This window comes from Salarias fasciatus, chromosome 10 (genome assembly GCF_902148845.1).
Source record: "Salarias fasciatus chromosome 10, fSalaFa1.1, whole genome shotgun sequence".
NCBI classification, from domain to species: domain Eukaryota; kingdom Metazoa; phylum Chordata; class Actinopteri; order Blenniiformes; family Blenniidae; genus Salarias; species Salarias fasciatus.
The window spans coordinates 8,401,758-8,417,715 of NC_043754.1; the positions used below are offsets into that span (position 1 = coordinate 8,401,758).

Genomic DNA, 15,958 nt, shown 5'->3' on the forward strand with positions numbered 1-15,958 from the left:
CAACACTCAAGACACATAAAGAGACGCTTTTTGAACTTCCCATTATTTTACGACAATATTTACTACACCTCATTAAAATATTTCCCTTGTCTGTGTCAAATCCCCCGCAGGCTTTCTCAGAAGGTTCCTTTCGGAGCTGATAGTGGGCAGTCTCGCCGAGCACTCGAGCTCACGCAAGACAACTGGAAGAGAGAGCAGCCAGAGTCGGAGAGAGCGGGGGTATTTGAGCAAGCCTGAGGAAGCCTGGGTGTAGCTTATGGTGCTTGGAATGAGACCCCGGCAGGGCAGTGCTGAATCCTCTGCTAACTCAAGTGTGCACCGGTACAGGAGAGCCACATAAAAGGTGCACCGGTTAAACTCTTCCTCTCATTTCTAGTCATGTGTGACTCGCCGTCGTTGTGAGTGCGGTTTCAGTCCCCTCCAGGCGACACTTTGCTTAAGTTTTTAGCAAACTGATTTCAGCACTTGTTCGCCCGTGAAAGGAATTCATGCTTTGTTGCCCCTCATTAAAGGCTATTCTACTGTCTCTTGTCTGCATCAGCGTCGCACCAGTATCAGCATTTTATTACACATCAGTCAATTAGTGTTGCCGAGGTTCTCCTTTACACAAAAATAATAAAACCTGTAATTAAATTGTCGTTTATCACACCAAAGAATCTGTGGTTGTGTCTTCTCCATGTTCCATTTAGCTGCACAAAGAGTGTGGAGATAAAATGCCGTTATTTCTGCAGCAAATGGATGAACAGCCCATTATATGTTTGAGGCACCTGCAATGAGCAAACACATTTTGTTTGTGTGGATTTATTTGAGGGAGATTTTGATGTTTTATTTCTTCCATTTAAAGATGCAGCTATTGTTTTAGTCAGAAAATACCCATTTCAATTATGTGAATCAATCAATCAATCTGTGTTCGCACAGCATGTTTTCGACAAGTAAATTGTCCGTGAGTGAAGTATTTGACAAAAACAGGACATTCAAGAAACACTAAGAAAGAAAAAAGAGACACTAAAAGGGGGAAAAAAAAAAAAATTCTGCACTGTAAACCCTGATTGTTGATTCAACTCACAGAGATTGAGTTCATATGACTTAAATGCATTAAAACTATGGCATTACTTATTATTTCTGATTCAAATTAACTTTTTTGTGTCCTTTCTGATTGTACTCATGTTTTTAAGTCAAATCAATAACAAATTTATTGTCTGTGCTCAAATTACTTAATATCATCAAGTTTTGCCTGTTGCTAATAGCAACACATTGGCGCCACCCACAAACCCGCCAGGAATCCAGTTTTTACCAGTTCTCAGAACACTGTGAGCCAGAAAGAGAAGCTACAGCAGAAGCATCTTTCACCAGTGGAGTTGTTTGAAGCATTTGAAGCCTTCAGTGGACCTGAGCTCAGCGTAAAAAAGGGTAAGTTTAAAGTTATAACTGATTGCCTACACGTGGTTAGCTCGTTGTTGACAAGCTAGCGTTAGCGTGTTAGCTATGCTGACTTCCGTGACCGGCGCATGCTTCTGGGCCGCGCAGCCGCAGTGCCGCGGGTGGAGAATCCGCTTCCCGCTCCGCGCTGAGCGGACATTCAGCACGCAGAGAGCCCGGCGGAGCGCTACAGCGGCTCGTTCACTGGACAAACGAGCCCGCAGCAGACCGCCCTCTCATCGGGCACCGTCTCACGGAGCAGCTCTGCCGGGTCCGGCTCCGCGGAGGCCGGCCGGCGGAGCTCTCATGGAGATGATTGAACACTGTTTGAGCAGATAAAAACACTGCTGGGAGCCGAAGACTCCTGACTGTAAAGCTAAAAATCAGAACCTTTTGCGTATGTCACAGATACTATATAATCTGCTTCACCTGGGGTCCTATGTGAGGACAAGCAGTGAATGAAATTACAAAAAAATAAGTTTTATCATGTCCTTTTAGAGCCTTCCTGGTAATGGGCCTGAAGATGTAATGTAAATTAGAAAAAGTAGACATTTTATATGCTTTCCTTTCTCTTGATGTGTTTTAATATCTTCTTTACTGTGTTTCTCCCAAACAGCTGGAGCTGAGCTGAGGTGAAGGTGGCCTGCCATCACCCAGATGTGTGACAGCTGGCTGGCTCTCTGTCCTGAACGCCAGGTAGGGCTGTGTTTGTCTCAATATGCTTCATGTTTTGGAGCCCCTCTGGTGACATTTGATTATAGAAAATGACAACTGTGATTTGTATCGTTGTTATTTCTATACAGACTGTTAATTGTTGCTTAAACCAACAAATGCGGGCAAGTCACAATGAATTTTATCACTTGGCAACGAATTATAATGACAAAAACATGACATAAAGTGACATAACCTGCACAACCATCTCTGAACAGAAGTGATGTAGTCATCAGGGGTGTACAAGCTCGGTCATGAAGGGCCGACATCCTGCACGTTTTAGCTTTCTCCCAGCTGGAGCACACCTGATTGCAATGAGGGACTCTTCACTGGGCTTTTCTACGAGTTTTGAGGACAACATCAACATGATGAGACAAAGGTGTGCTGCAGCAGGGAGAGAGCGAAGACATGCAGGAGGCGGCCCTTGAGGACAGAGGTGGACGCCCCTGGACTACAATAATCACATTTTATTTTCATTTGGAATTCAGTGTCACGAGAAGGGCTGCATATTCATCAAAACTTACTAAAAGAATAATATTTCAGTCTGGGTCGTTGCCTGAAAAGATCACATCATGTTGTCATTTCATTTGAACATGACCATGTTTGTTTTACATGTTTCAGGTGTGTCTGGAGTTCTAGAGGCTGGTTGGTAAGAGCCTGAGACAGGAGTTCCACAAGGTCCGTGACCATTGCAGTCCCAGGCTCATGGAAATCTTCAAGGCAAAAAGAGTCCTCACACGGCAGGACCTGATGCCACAAAGGTCAGCTGATTTTCAATTGAATTTATTCAGGGTGAGGGTGGGGGGGAATTGAGTCACATCAGTACCAGTATTTTTGTTTAGTGATTTTTAAATAGATTTCAAATTTTGTTGTTGTTGTTCAAAAATCATTTTTCTCCACCCCAAAAACTTATATTGGTTCTAGTTTACTGTTTCAAATGTTTTCCCTTCACAATCCAGTGATATCAGATCCATTTGCAAAACAAACAAAAAAAACTACGAGAGAAAGGCGACCAAGTTCAAAAATGTACTGAAATAAAACAGCCAACATCTCTTTTTAAATCCAAAGTGTGGACCCATTTTGGGTCCTGAGTGGTTTTCTGTAGCGGTCACTGGGCAGTGGGTGGACACTGGACCGGGCAGACGTGTGGCTGTGTGCCTGCAGAGACTGTAACTCCATATTGTCATGTTTACGTGATTGTGCCCTGTTTCCTTTTTCAGGACATTGATGAAGAGGAAGATTGGTGCGGTGGGGATCCTCTGCAATGAACGGGAGAACATCACTCCACACTCAGTCCCTGCACCACTACGCTTCCTCATGGGAATCATCGTGGAGAGAAACATTGTGATGGACACCGACAGCCTGCCTCAGGCTAAGAACATTGTCTTTGGACTTGCCTACGCACTCCATCTCAACTAAGCAAAGTGCATGAAGAACACCTTTGATTTTGTTCAACAGGTACTTCTGTAAGAACGATCTGAAACCTGAACTCCAGACACTCAAGAATCAGCCTGCAATGTAAGATGCGGAATCTCCTCCTGTCCTTGGAGGTTTTTTGTTTTTTTGTTTACTATCAGTCCATGGTTTTGATGTTTTTGTTGCTGAAAAAAAAGTTTGGTGAGTTTTTGTAAAAAGTAATGTTCAATAAAAAACATTTGGCTCACTGTAATGTTGCAGTTGTCTGTATACATGACTCCATTTATTGAAAGCAAATTTTAAGTTTCAGGAACAATAAAGGTTATGTTTGGTCAGTAAGAATATATAATTTGGTTGAACTACTAATGAAGTAATGGTTACTTAACAAGCTGAGTTAAATACATGGGTAGACAATGATTGTTTAAACTAAGTTAGCTTAAGTTACTGTAACTTGCTTATTAGTACATTCAACTTGAATTTTCTATTCCATTCTGTTAGAAGCTGAAGTACATTGAATGCAGTTCTCTTCACTTGTTCAACCAAAGCTCCATTACTTAACTTTTTTAAGGCAACGAGTTACCTTTGGTTTTTTAAGTTGAGTCAACTATTCGGGTTTAGAGTGTGCATGCGTGCACACCAACGCACACGAATACAAGAATAAGTACAAACAGAAGCACAGAACCATGTAATGACCAACAAATCGACAGGAATCAAAGGTGGAAATTATAGACAGATAGATAGAGATACTTTATTCTTTCCCAACAGGGGAAATTTGAGGTGTCCAGCAGCTCACAGTATGATAATAACGAAAATGATGGTAATAATGAAAAAAAAATAATAGTTTGACAATTAAAACAATTCAGATAATTACAATATAATCAAGATTTAAGATTTATATTATTTTCTAAGATTCATATAAGAATATAATGAAGATTTAATAAATTAAATAAGTAATTAAAATATAAGAATAACACCTTTTAATAATAAGTTATATAAAGCATGAAACACAAATAAATGCATAAATAAAATGTCAAAGTAATATATCAGAGACCGATCAAAAAGCTGGGCTTTAATGTTGTCTTTGGAATATTAAATATCAGAACTTTTTTTTTTCTTATTGATTCTGTATCCGACACTGTTATCCAGTGGCTACCGCACTTTGTACAAGAAACAATAAGCATTGTGACGGTGCATGTGGTCACAAATAAATGAGAGGGTTTTGTGTTTGAGAACGGCATCCCCCTGTTGTCTTCAGCACTATTATACGTGAGCACATTAGGTTTCACACTTGGCCTCCAGGTCAAAACATTAGGAAATTTACGACTCTACCTGAGAGCTAATGTGTGGCCGTAGCGTGGATGCCCATTTCTCACCAGGGAGGCTCTACGCTTCTGCGCCTGCTCTCTGAAACAGACTCCAAACGGATTCCAGTCCCATATTTACAACGCTTAAAAGCCATTTGACAGCCTCACATGAATTAATAAGACAGGTTTATCAGAAGTGGCAGTCCAAGAGGAAATATTCCCTTTTTCTGCACGATAACTATACAACTATTCAGATTCATCAAAATGGAATTTAGAAAACCTTGAGTTCTCAAACCATCATGATCTGAAAGATGTGAGCTGATAGCCGTTTGTCACCGAGATAAGAGCAGGGGGCATAATTCTGAAGTCCTGAGACACTAACTTACGGGGTGACATTAAAGTATAAAACCTGAGGGGAGCACTGTCCTTTGGTAAATGCTGAGAAGGCACTATGGCATCTCTTCCCCCTCCAATTCTGGTTGTTTACAGTAGGCTGAGTAACAGAGTTTGGGGATTTATAGGCAGTTGTGATATGAGCGAACACAAAGACATGAAAATGTCACAGTTTGTCAAATGGCTTGTGACCTGGAAGGGGGGAGAAAAAAAAAAAAAGAGCTCTGTTTACAAAGCGGAGTGAGCCGGTGCAGCTTTCAGCCTTAACGTGCTCGACCACAGCAAACTCTGAGCAAGATTTAAAATACATTGTAACTTAAAAGCTCCAAGCAGCTGTAAGTTGACCTTGTTGATTTTCTCTGAAATTGTTCCAATTTAAAAGGTGCTGGAGTGTTTCTTGCTCTGTGGATGAGGATGAAAGACGAACTGGCTTCTTGTGCATGAATTTAACTCTTCGATCTTTATGCCCTCATGGCAGACAGCATTTAATTCTGCACTGAGTCATGAACGATATGAATATTCAGTCAGATAGATGCAGCAGCTTGTATGAGGTGCAACAGTTTCCCATAACACTGGATCCGAGTCTAGACAGTCATTTATTTACATTTATTTATTCACCGTTTACATGAATTTCATATCTATCTATCTATCTATCTATCTATCTATCTATGTAATGTGTCTTTCCTCCTTATTTTTGAAAAAAAATTGGTAATTGACTGAATGGCTTTAACTTTCTCACCTTTTTATTTTCAATTCGTTCTTCCTTTTTTCAATCCTTCCCTTTTGACTGTACAGTCGACTCCAGACTGCATTCATACTCTTTATTCCTCTTGCCTTCACAAAGACCTTGCTGTCGCTTTCACTCCACTTTGGTCCGACTGTTGAACCTGTCTTCATATCAGCATGCTAAGTAGGTTCAGCTCGCTGACAGCAACACGCCACTTCAAAATAAATAAACATAATCGCATTGTTAACACTTTTCACTGCGAGCAATCTGAAGCTGCATACTCCGGAAGGAGATGCCTACATAAGTGCAAGTATGTATTTCTGGAGTGACTAAAAAGCCAAGATGCTGAGATTACAGTGTTGACTGCAGATGGAACAAAGAATCTGAATGTTTTTTGGGTTTTTTTTTTTTTCTTCTGATTTTGTTGCCACACTGTGTGATTTCTGCATAAATTCTCTGCAGACCTTTTTTTTTTCTTTCTTCTTAACATTGCCCACAGGATGACAATTACACCAGAAATAATGAATTGTGATTACCAGCTATCCAAATTTGAACACAAAGTGCTTTAAGAAGACATTATCAGAGAAACACAGAGAGAAAAAAAAAGTTTCATTTAACTGATAACCTCACTCTGGTGTCATAAATGTGCTGGCACATTTCTTAATTTGCTTGTTGTGATCCAATATGGTTAATGCCTCTTGCTGAGTGGGCTGCGGGACTTAATGGGAGCCAGCTGCGCAAATCTTCAGTTTCAATAGCTGATTGTTCAAATGATTGTTTGCTTACTTTAAAACATGCCATTATTATTATTGTTTGATGTAAATATTCAATTTAACAATTTCCCTTAATTGATTCTGATCAAATAAAATAGACTTTAGTATTGCGGGATGTTGAATTTTCGGCAGAACACAAGGGCTTCGTTTCACATTAGCACCTCAAGGACAAGCATTTTGATTGTGAAGTAACAATTACTAACACTAAGCATCGCAGGAATGGTGGATTTTATTCAGCTGAAAGCCAACTGGCAGCAGTTTTCAGCCGTATAAGGCAACTGCCAAACAGGGCTTTGATATACATTTTCAAAGCAGCATGAGCCGACAGATAAAGCAGCAGAGAGGCCAAATCATCTGTGGCCAACCTGACGGAGAGCCGGTCCACCTGTAGTGCTTTCATGCAGTATTTACGTCACTTTGTCTACCTCTGTATATTACCGGTGTAACGTTTTTAATGGGCCAGTATTTTCAGTTGTCAGTTCCGATTGCTTTCTCCCCCCATCCCCTCGTCCTCACATCGAAACCAATTACCTTCTGCATCCCACTCAAGTTTAAAGGCAATTAAATGTCAAGAAATGTACACAAAATAACAATCAAGCACCTAGTTATGAACGTGAGCCTGCGGGGAACCCCCCTGCTGCTTGTTGTGCCGGATTTGTCCCTGCTTGTCTGCAGCCTTCACGAGACGTGTCTCCTGCAGTGTTGCAGCGTTAACTGATTGGAAAAATATATAAATAAAAATCTGAGGTAAAAGGTCAAGACTGTATCACTGAGGCTACCGAGGATGAAAGTCCAAAGTCCCACACGTGATTAGCCGGCAGGGGCCATTCTGATTGATACACATACTCGTTTGTCTTGTAAAATTCTACATAAACTGTGATGACAGGCTCATTTTATTATTAATAGTTTGACCGATGGGTTATTAAAAATCAAAGAAACCATATCTAAAACATGATTTTCCATAGGATCATATTTGCCATTCATGTTTTCAACCAGATGTCCACATTATGAGTGAATAAAATAACTGAGAAAATCAGTTGTTTTCAGATTCACCGGTATCGCAGACCAATTCTCTCGAAGCCTCACAGCCCACTAGCCCCCCAACGCCCACGCTGCACATGTTTCGAATGCTTTTCACATTTTAAGATGAAGTTGTTCACAGCTACTGAGATCCATGAGGGATAAAGAAGTGGCAGCAGTTAATATGCTTCTTAGAGAAATCTTTATTCAAACCCTGCAACTGGCATAACCGACATACATAAAATGTATTTGATAAATTCAGGCAATCCCATTTTTTTCATAATTTTAAGAAGAAACGAGCTGTACTGGGAAAAGGATCCATCTCCATGACCCACAGATTTTTTTTCCTGCTGCTTCAACAATCCTGAAGCTCTTTGGCGCCCCCTCCAATAGAGACCCACCCTCCATGTTGCAAACATCTGCAGTCTACAGTAGAATTCATACAAAGTGTGTGTTCCCCGATTCGCAATGAATAACATTACAGCCATTTCTAAATTGGGCTCTTTTCGTCATCTCGCGTGTTCTTCTGGGTCGGCCGCGATCTCACTGGACGTGCTTTGAGAGGTCAATGCGGGGGCAAAGAGGCTAAAAGTTCAAGAAAACTCAAGTCTGTGGGCAGCAGAAGTGTAAAATTCAAATACGGATGCCAAGGCTCAGCAGTAGCATTGCTGCAAGGTTTGGCAACACAGCAGAGCTCAGAGTTAAACAATGCTTCGAGCCTGCACCAAACACTCAGACTGTGCATACGTGAGAGCCTTGCAGAAGGAAATTACTATTGTGGTGTGATTAGTAGGTGGAAAGGGCAAAAAAAAAAAGAAAAAATACAGCAACAACTTGAGACAGTTTAAACATTAAAACACTGGAGTTTGTGCAGTGTACTCATGCCTAATAAAATCATTCTGCATGCACTATCTCTTTAGTAACTAATTCCACCCAGCTGAACATTGAACTGTGTTTGTGAATTGCAGCCTCTTTGTAAAACACACTGTTTTTCATAAGCAGAGCAAAGAAGTATGGATTTGCCTGTTTAATATGGCTTAATGGGTCTGTTTCGTGAAAGCAAAGTCAATATTGTATTAAATGTGGCAAAATAAATTACAAATCTAATGCACTGAGGTGTTGCAGCCAGGAGATGGCAGCAGAACTTATCCATAGTCCACATCAAAAATCATCCCCACTCTCTTCTTTTGACGGCTCTGTGGCGGATTATCTTCTCCATTGTTTCTTCATTCACTGTTTATTTTCATAAAACTCAGTGTTTTAGATTTAAAAGCATGACACAGGAGAAACTGACACATTTGGTGAGGGCGATCTTGCTGACATTTGTACTGCAACTACATCTGTCAAAACATATGATTCACAATATGTCAGCTGTGACTCCCAGTTCAGCATCCATTCACAGTGCTGCGTTTTAGAAAATCATCACCACACACTTCCTCCTCATTCCTGCTGGAGGATCTCTCCGGCATCCTTGAACCTTTTCCTTTCGAGTTTGACTTATAGGCCTTGAGTAATTTGTCGGATGTGATAGAATATAAAGATCATCTGCGTCTGCCAGGGGAACAAACGCACTGGGAGCTGGTCTGTTCTTGCAGAACAATGGGTTGAGTGCATGGAGTGACACCCAATCTTAACACAATGTGATTGCTTTTCACCACTTGATGGCAGTGTAACTGTGGACAACCCCATCAGCTCGGGCTGATGAAAGAAAACTGCCTCTGCACTGGAATATACTGACCAGGGCACAGAAACAGAAAGGAAAAGATACACTGAGATTAGACGATCGCACAAATATCATTACATGATGGGCCGGCACAGGGGAACGACAAGATGAGATCTATACAGCACATGAGCACATTCGCACGCTTGTATTTTTCCAGCCCACTGACAGCTGAAAAAGCAGCATATTGCAGGGAAACCCGGCTCTGTAAAGGCATCAGTGTTGACTATATCCTGCCATATGCGTTTAAAAGCAGAGGAGAAGGAAACGCACCAGGTTTCCGGATGTCATTAGGGTTGCCTACTGTGTCACTGAAAAGATATGTCAAGTGTTTGCTTATTTCATGGCATATAAATGAGTCAAACAGGCACAATTTGCGTTAAATAAAAAAAAAAGAAAAAGAAAAGAAAAAGCCAGCAACCGTTTGGTACGGCAGCTTGTGTTCAGTCTTTGGTACTCAGTCGAGCAGGAAGAAGTCCAGCTGACTGCGCTGTTTGAAATGGTAAACAGCATGTCGCGAGACAGTCACCGTCAGTGTTGTGCAAACCAGAGGAAGCCTGCTGGTGAAGTTTTAATGTTAAACACAGCTCTGTGTGCTGTGCTAAGAGGTGCTCTTCATTATGAATGTCATGGCATGCAGTGAGATGACCCCAGCAACACCGCACAAAAAAAACAAGCCTCCCCTCGCTGTCTGTGCAGAACTCCTGGCAGCGATAAAAACATAAATCTAAGACCTCAAGATGTCGGCTTGTTTTGGGGGTCAAAGTGGTGTCCACTCTGGTGCAAGACAAATGTTATCTAATGTAATTATATACCTACAATATGCCCCACTCAATGTTTTTTACTGCTGCTCTCATATCAACATCCTCCACACGGGAGCTAATTAGTATATCGGGCCGGTTTTGAGCTATTTCATTACTTTTTGAAGTTGCTTCACCAGTTACCATAAATAAATAGTAACTAGTTACTTTGGGAAGCAACTCCTGTCTTTATTTATGATATTGCAGGGTCACTGTGACAAATTAGCTGTCAGCAGCATGCCAGTCTTATTAAATTCAGCTTCATTAAGTTTAATGACTCTTAAAAGAAACAGATTTAAGAGCTAATAATCTGCTAACTACATAGCAAAAATGCATACATTCAGCTGCAAATGCAACACAGCCGCTGTTAGGGAGATTAATAGTGAGGAGGAGGAGCACATTTATTGATTTCTCTTTACTGCTGTACAAGTATGAAGCATAAATCAGTGTGACACGCGATAAAACTTTGTCAACTGAGCTCATTCGTAATGCCTGTCTCTTGGTATCACTGCAGAAAACATTTTAGTGAAATAGTAACTATGAGTACAACACATTGGGCTAATGCTAATGACCTGCTCGGTAAGCAGACAAGAAAGAGCTGAAAACTATTCAATATATGAGCTGTAACAAGCTGAGGAAAACTTTTAATTTGATAATATTAGTAATCTCTTACTGTCATTTACAAAATTAGTGCCGTTGGTAGTAGTTGATAAAGCAGTTCACATTATCCACACTTCAACACACTTATGCCTCTTAATGTGCATGACTGTTTTTGGACTATTAGACATTTCTTCTCCAAAAAAAGAGCTTCAGTCCCTCCAAGAATGTCCGCTTAATGTTTGCTGGAATAGAGATATCGCGGGCCACATTTTTGGATTATTTACCTCTGATGCCTGGAGAGCCTTTTCATTTTAGTTCGGTTAAACATTGTCTGCAAATAAACTTTTCTCAAACTCTCTGCGTCAGTCCAAGTTAGGCACTGCGGCTGTCATTCAGCGGGGAACGCGGTGAAGTTGTACAAGGTGTGTCAGCGAGATACAGCGGAGTCAAAAGCCTGGGGCACAGTGTGTATTAAGGTTAATTTGAACTGATTAGATTAAGCAGTGGGGCTATAGCTGTGGGGAGCGAGGGAGCGTTGCGGTGTGTCCTGCCGTGAAGGGTGCGTGGCGTACTTTATCTCCCGCTTCCCAGTGAGCTCGTGAGGGTGATACTTCATGCTAAGGGATGGCGGGTCGTACGAGTTCAACTCTTTGATAGCACATATCCAGCAGCTTGTCACGCTTGATGGGAGACTCAAATTGGCGGCGTCGAGGAAAGCACTCTGGAGGAGGTTGGTAAATGCTGCTTTTCATTAATGCTACAACAGCCCGCACTACTTTCCAATCACTGTTGTATTTGATGTTTGATTTATTGAGTTGTGTTTACTTTTCTCAGCATAGTCTCTTGATTTTATTTTTTTGGTTGTCTCTCCCAGGTGAAAAAGGTTTCTTCCTTCCTTCCACCCCACAGCGTTGCCTGAGATGGAAACTGAACATTCCACTTTGCAGGTTTGCATGCGTCCTCCTGCCATGCTCAGTGTGTCTCTCTTCCAAAACCTATTTTTCAGACTCTTGCGGTGTCCTTTTTTCTTCATCCCTGGGCTTTTTTGGGAGACTACAATTCCCACTGTGCAGTACTTGCAGTAAAAAAAGGCCCTTGAAATCCCAGAAGAAGACGCCGAATGATCAGATATTTTAAGACTGTCATTGATAAACAGTCCAAGTCTTTCATGACTAAATTAAAACATACATTTTCTTTTGAGAAATTCAAGTTAAGATGCTTCCAGAATTTACAGCCATGACAGGAGCTCAGTGAGGCTTTAGTGAGGCGCAGCAGCACTCTAAGTCCACACTATGACAAGATTCAAAACCCCTATGTTTCATGGGGATAATTTTACCTTGTACTTACTTTAAATCTCGCACAGTATTAAGTCCATGAATACACATTTAAGTGGAGAAACCAAGCCATGCTTGTGGTGCTGAAGGAAGAAGGACAAAGCCAACTCTGGGGAATATGAATATAAACATAACACAGAGAAGAATGAACATTTGGGTTTGATATGTTATATCTTAATGATTCTTACCAATAAAAAAAATGTACTCTTCACTTCACTCCATGCCTCGGCTTTTGAAAAGCAATGTTTGATTTTTGTCATTCGTGCCATCTTTGTAACGAATGTGTGTTTGTGGGATGAGCAGCAGAGCTGAGTGTTTGAGAAAACTCAATACATTCTTAGTCGACGTTAAACTGCCAGATTGGACGATTGACATTTGAAAAAAAGAAACTGTTTAGGAAGAATAGTTCATTCAGTGCTGACCTCAAAAGTTTTCTTTAGGGTTAAAGTTACGGTTACTGGCATTTCTCTCAATTCCTCTCAAACTCTGGAGGTAATCTCTTATCGTCAGACTGTGAAGATATGTCAGTGCTGCTGGCCACAGAATGTCATCTCAATATCAGTCTGCACTGAGAGGTGCCAATCAGCTCCAGAAGGCTTTAAACAAAAGTCCACGTCAGTCCCTTGACTGTTTAGACTGTTCACTCAATGTTTGCTATAATATACCACTGGGTGGACAAAAGGGAAAATACAGCTAAACATTCTGCAAGGAAGAGGAAGCCTTTGACTGCTCAGACTGTCCAAGGTTTTACTCCTTTTTTTTTTTTAATTCATGTAGCATTCTGTAATGTTAAATGATAACCATGGTTAGTAAAGACAGAACACAATATGATGGCTTGTAGGTTTCTACTTTTACATCTTATAAACTTTGTCTATATTTGTAGTGTAAATACAGATCGGGTCACTCGTTCACAGAGAAAATTGGGGCATTTCAAAAGGGTTCACATATTTTCTTCTTGCCTCAGTATAAAAGCAATGATTCAGTGACCTAGTGAATCTAGTTTGCATTCTGTATTACCCACTACATTTGCATATAGGGCAAAGAGAGGCAAGGCGGGATGAAACAATGCAACAACTCTTATGAGAATAGCTCAAGTCTTCTATTCAAGAAGGTCTATGATTACAATTTTACTCACTCAGGAGAAGTGAATTTCGGGTGAGGAAATCGTGACACATATTCGAAGAAAAATGTAAATATAATTCCATAAATATGATTAAATGGTAATCAAAGCTGCTACTGAAAGTAGAAACCGCAGAGGGGGAAAAGAGACGAAGGGAAATAAATAGAAAAACTGCAAAAGGCTTTCTAGGATGAGGAGAGAAGCTAAGCTGACAGCTTCTTGAATCTGTCTGCTCTGTTGTTTAGATATGCAGATTTACCAGTTGAGGATGTGGAAAAATACTACAAACTCCACTGATTAAAAGCCAGTAAACAGCTGGCATTAGATAAAGGAGTCGCAATTAGGACACATCCAGATGTGATGCAAACATCAGAAACACTCTGGGCGTCTGAAACTGATACCACATTTGGGGTGCTGTGAATTGTGACAAGTTAATTATTGAGCACCGTTGCTTTTGCTCATTGTAGGCTGGGATGGGAAGAATAAGGATGTGTTTCTCTGCATTTTAATGCATTCCTTCTATTAAAGGTTTCCCGTCAAATGTGTTGGGAACACTTTTCAAGCGCTATAATGTACGCCTGTAGTGATGTATGTCCTGCACAGCACAGGATGAAGCAATCACTTGAACCCACTTAAAAAGCTAGAGACTGTTATTCGTGAGTACTGAATGTCACATAACCTCACGTTCTAATCTCCGCATCGTTTCCTATCACTATGATTTAATTTTTTTATTTTTTTTTTTCCTGCAGGTCGACCACTCATCTGCAGATAGGAACCGAGCAGAGCGTAATACGGTGCCAATTTCAATGTGAATTCAAATATATATCACCCTGAGAAAATTAAATCTCATGAAGACGTGGCTGGATATGGATGGTACACTTGCATTAATGTTAACATTGTGCAAAATTACATCAGCCAGGAATGAAAGTGTCTACATCTCCTTTCCAATTAAGCTCCCTTTACTACATATTAAGTGCTCAACTTAAGCTGCGGGCAGCAGAGGATGCATTTCAACAGAGCAGGATTTCCTTTCATTCTGTCTGGCATACTGTATGTATGCGAAGAAATTACTAAGCCTTCCAAGATTTTAGTTTTTGGAATTTAAAAAAGGAAAAAAAAAAAAAAAAAACTGCAGCCAAATTGAGACTCTCTTCATCTGTAAGCTGCTTTACGCCTCACTAACGGCTTAGCTGTTCCTTATTAGTATTGGCTGCTGTGTAAATTCACCAGACGTCCTCCGTTCCTTCTCTTTGCCACCCATCTATTTACCTTTGATGCAACCTTGTGCTCTGACAACTTCAAGTAGACACGCTAAGCTCGCACCTCCTGCCACTGACTCGCATGTTAAGTTCAATGCAAGGTTTTTATACGATGATGGCAGGTGGATCTTACTGCTGATTTGTCCAGTATTTGCAGTGTGTTACACCATGACAGCTTTGAAACTTACCAGGTAGTCTGCTGCATGTTTCATTTTAATTGTGTGAGCTGTCGCTCCAGAAATAATTGCAGACTTTCTTTCCATGCAGTATTTCACCGCTGGTAGTGACATTACAGCAGGTTCTTCTTCCTGAAGAAAACACCATATTTTATGTATGATAAAGACAGTTTTTTTTTCTGAATAATCCAAGAATAGGGCTGATTTTCCAGCTAGATGTGCAGTGAGCTGCACCTCTCCTGGGAATGAATGCAAATGTGTTGGATATATTCCTTTGTATTTCTGCAGTCTTCAGAGTGCCATCTATTCTATATTATGTATCGGATTTTCTCCTGTCTGTTTGACACCCAAAACAACAGCAACGCGTGAACAAGTGTCTAGAGGCTGCTGGAGATACTGACGGCTTCTGTCATTTCTCAACTTTTGTACGTTGTTGGTGATAGAATAGTTGATTTTTATGGAAATCGAAACATGTCTGAACTCTTCAATATTTAAAAAAAAAAAAAAACCAAAAACCTGCAAACAAAGTCGACAAACTATTTTGTTCAACTTAGTGTTGTAGAAGCAGCGTATGTGCAGTTTTTGAGAGACAGATGTCCTCCCCACCCACTGGAAGCACTAGAAAAAGATGTCAAAACCCTCCTATGGAATTTGTTTACCACAGCTCATAAGTAGGGGGCAGCAGTGCTGTGCCGACAATTGCTAATTGCTGCATTGGGAAGGCGATAATCAAAACCGCAGAGGCAGACAGGGCTGAGGCAGAGGTTGGATAAACATAGTGTGTGTTTCTGTGCAACCAAAAGATGTAAATAGCTCATAAAATTGCAGCCAAACCAACTGGCTGACTGTCGTTTTCAAAAACTGGCCGACAGAGGAAATGGTAAGCTTTGATTATAAATATGTGCCACTCTGGGAAACCAGTTGTAGATTAGTAGTAAATATGATTTGGTCCAAACACTGAAGGAAAAAAAAAAAAAAAAAAAAGCAGTCAGCCAATGGTGGCCACAGATATTTAAAATAAGTACTTCAGCAGCTGCCTGGCATCCGCAGCTGCACTGCAATCTCTTTGATTACCTCCAATAATCCTCAGCGTGTCCAGCAACACGCGTCCAGTGCTGTACACATACAGTAGGTGGCAAAAACCCTTTTTACAGCCTAACTGTAACCCACTATTGCAAATGTTGTT

The 15,958-nt window shown here is 40.8% G+C and overlaps 1 long non-coding RNA gene across 1 annotated transcript; it reads left to right on the forward strand.

Moving 5' to 3' along the window:
* The first annotated feature begins 1,038 nt into the window (after positions 1–1,038).
* Positions 1,039–3,730, forward strand: LOC115395900 (uncharacterized). The gene is made up of 4 exons (XR_003932334.1): positions 1,039–1,410; positions 2,036–2,115; positions 2,752–2,891; positions 3,351–3,730. It is a non-coding gene; the product is annotated as an uncharacterized LOC115395900 (long non-coding RNA).
* The last annotated feature ends 12,228 nt before the right edge of the window (positions 3,731–15,958 follow it).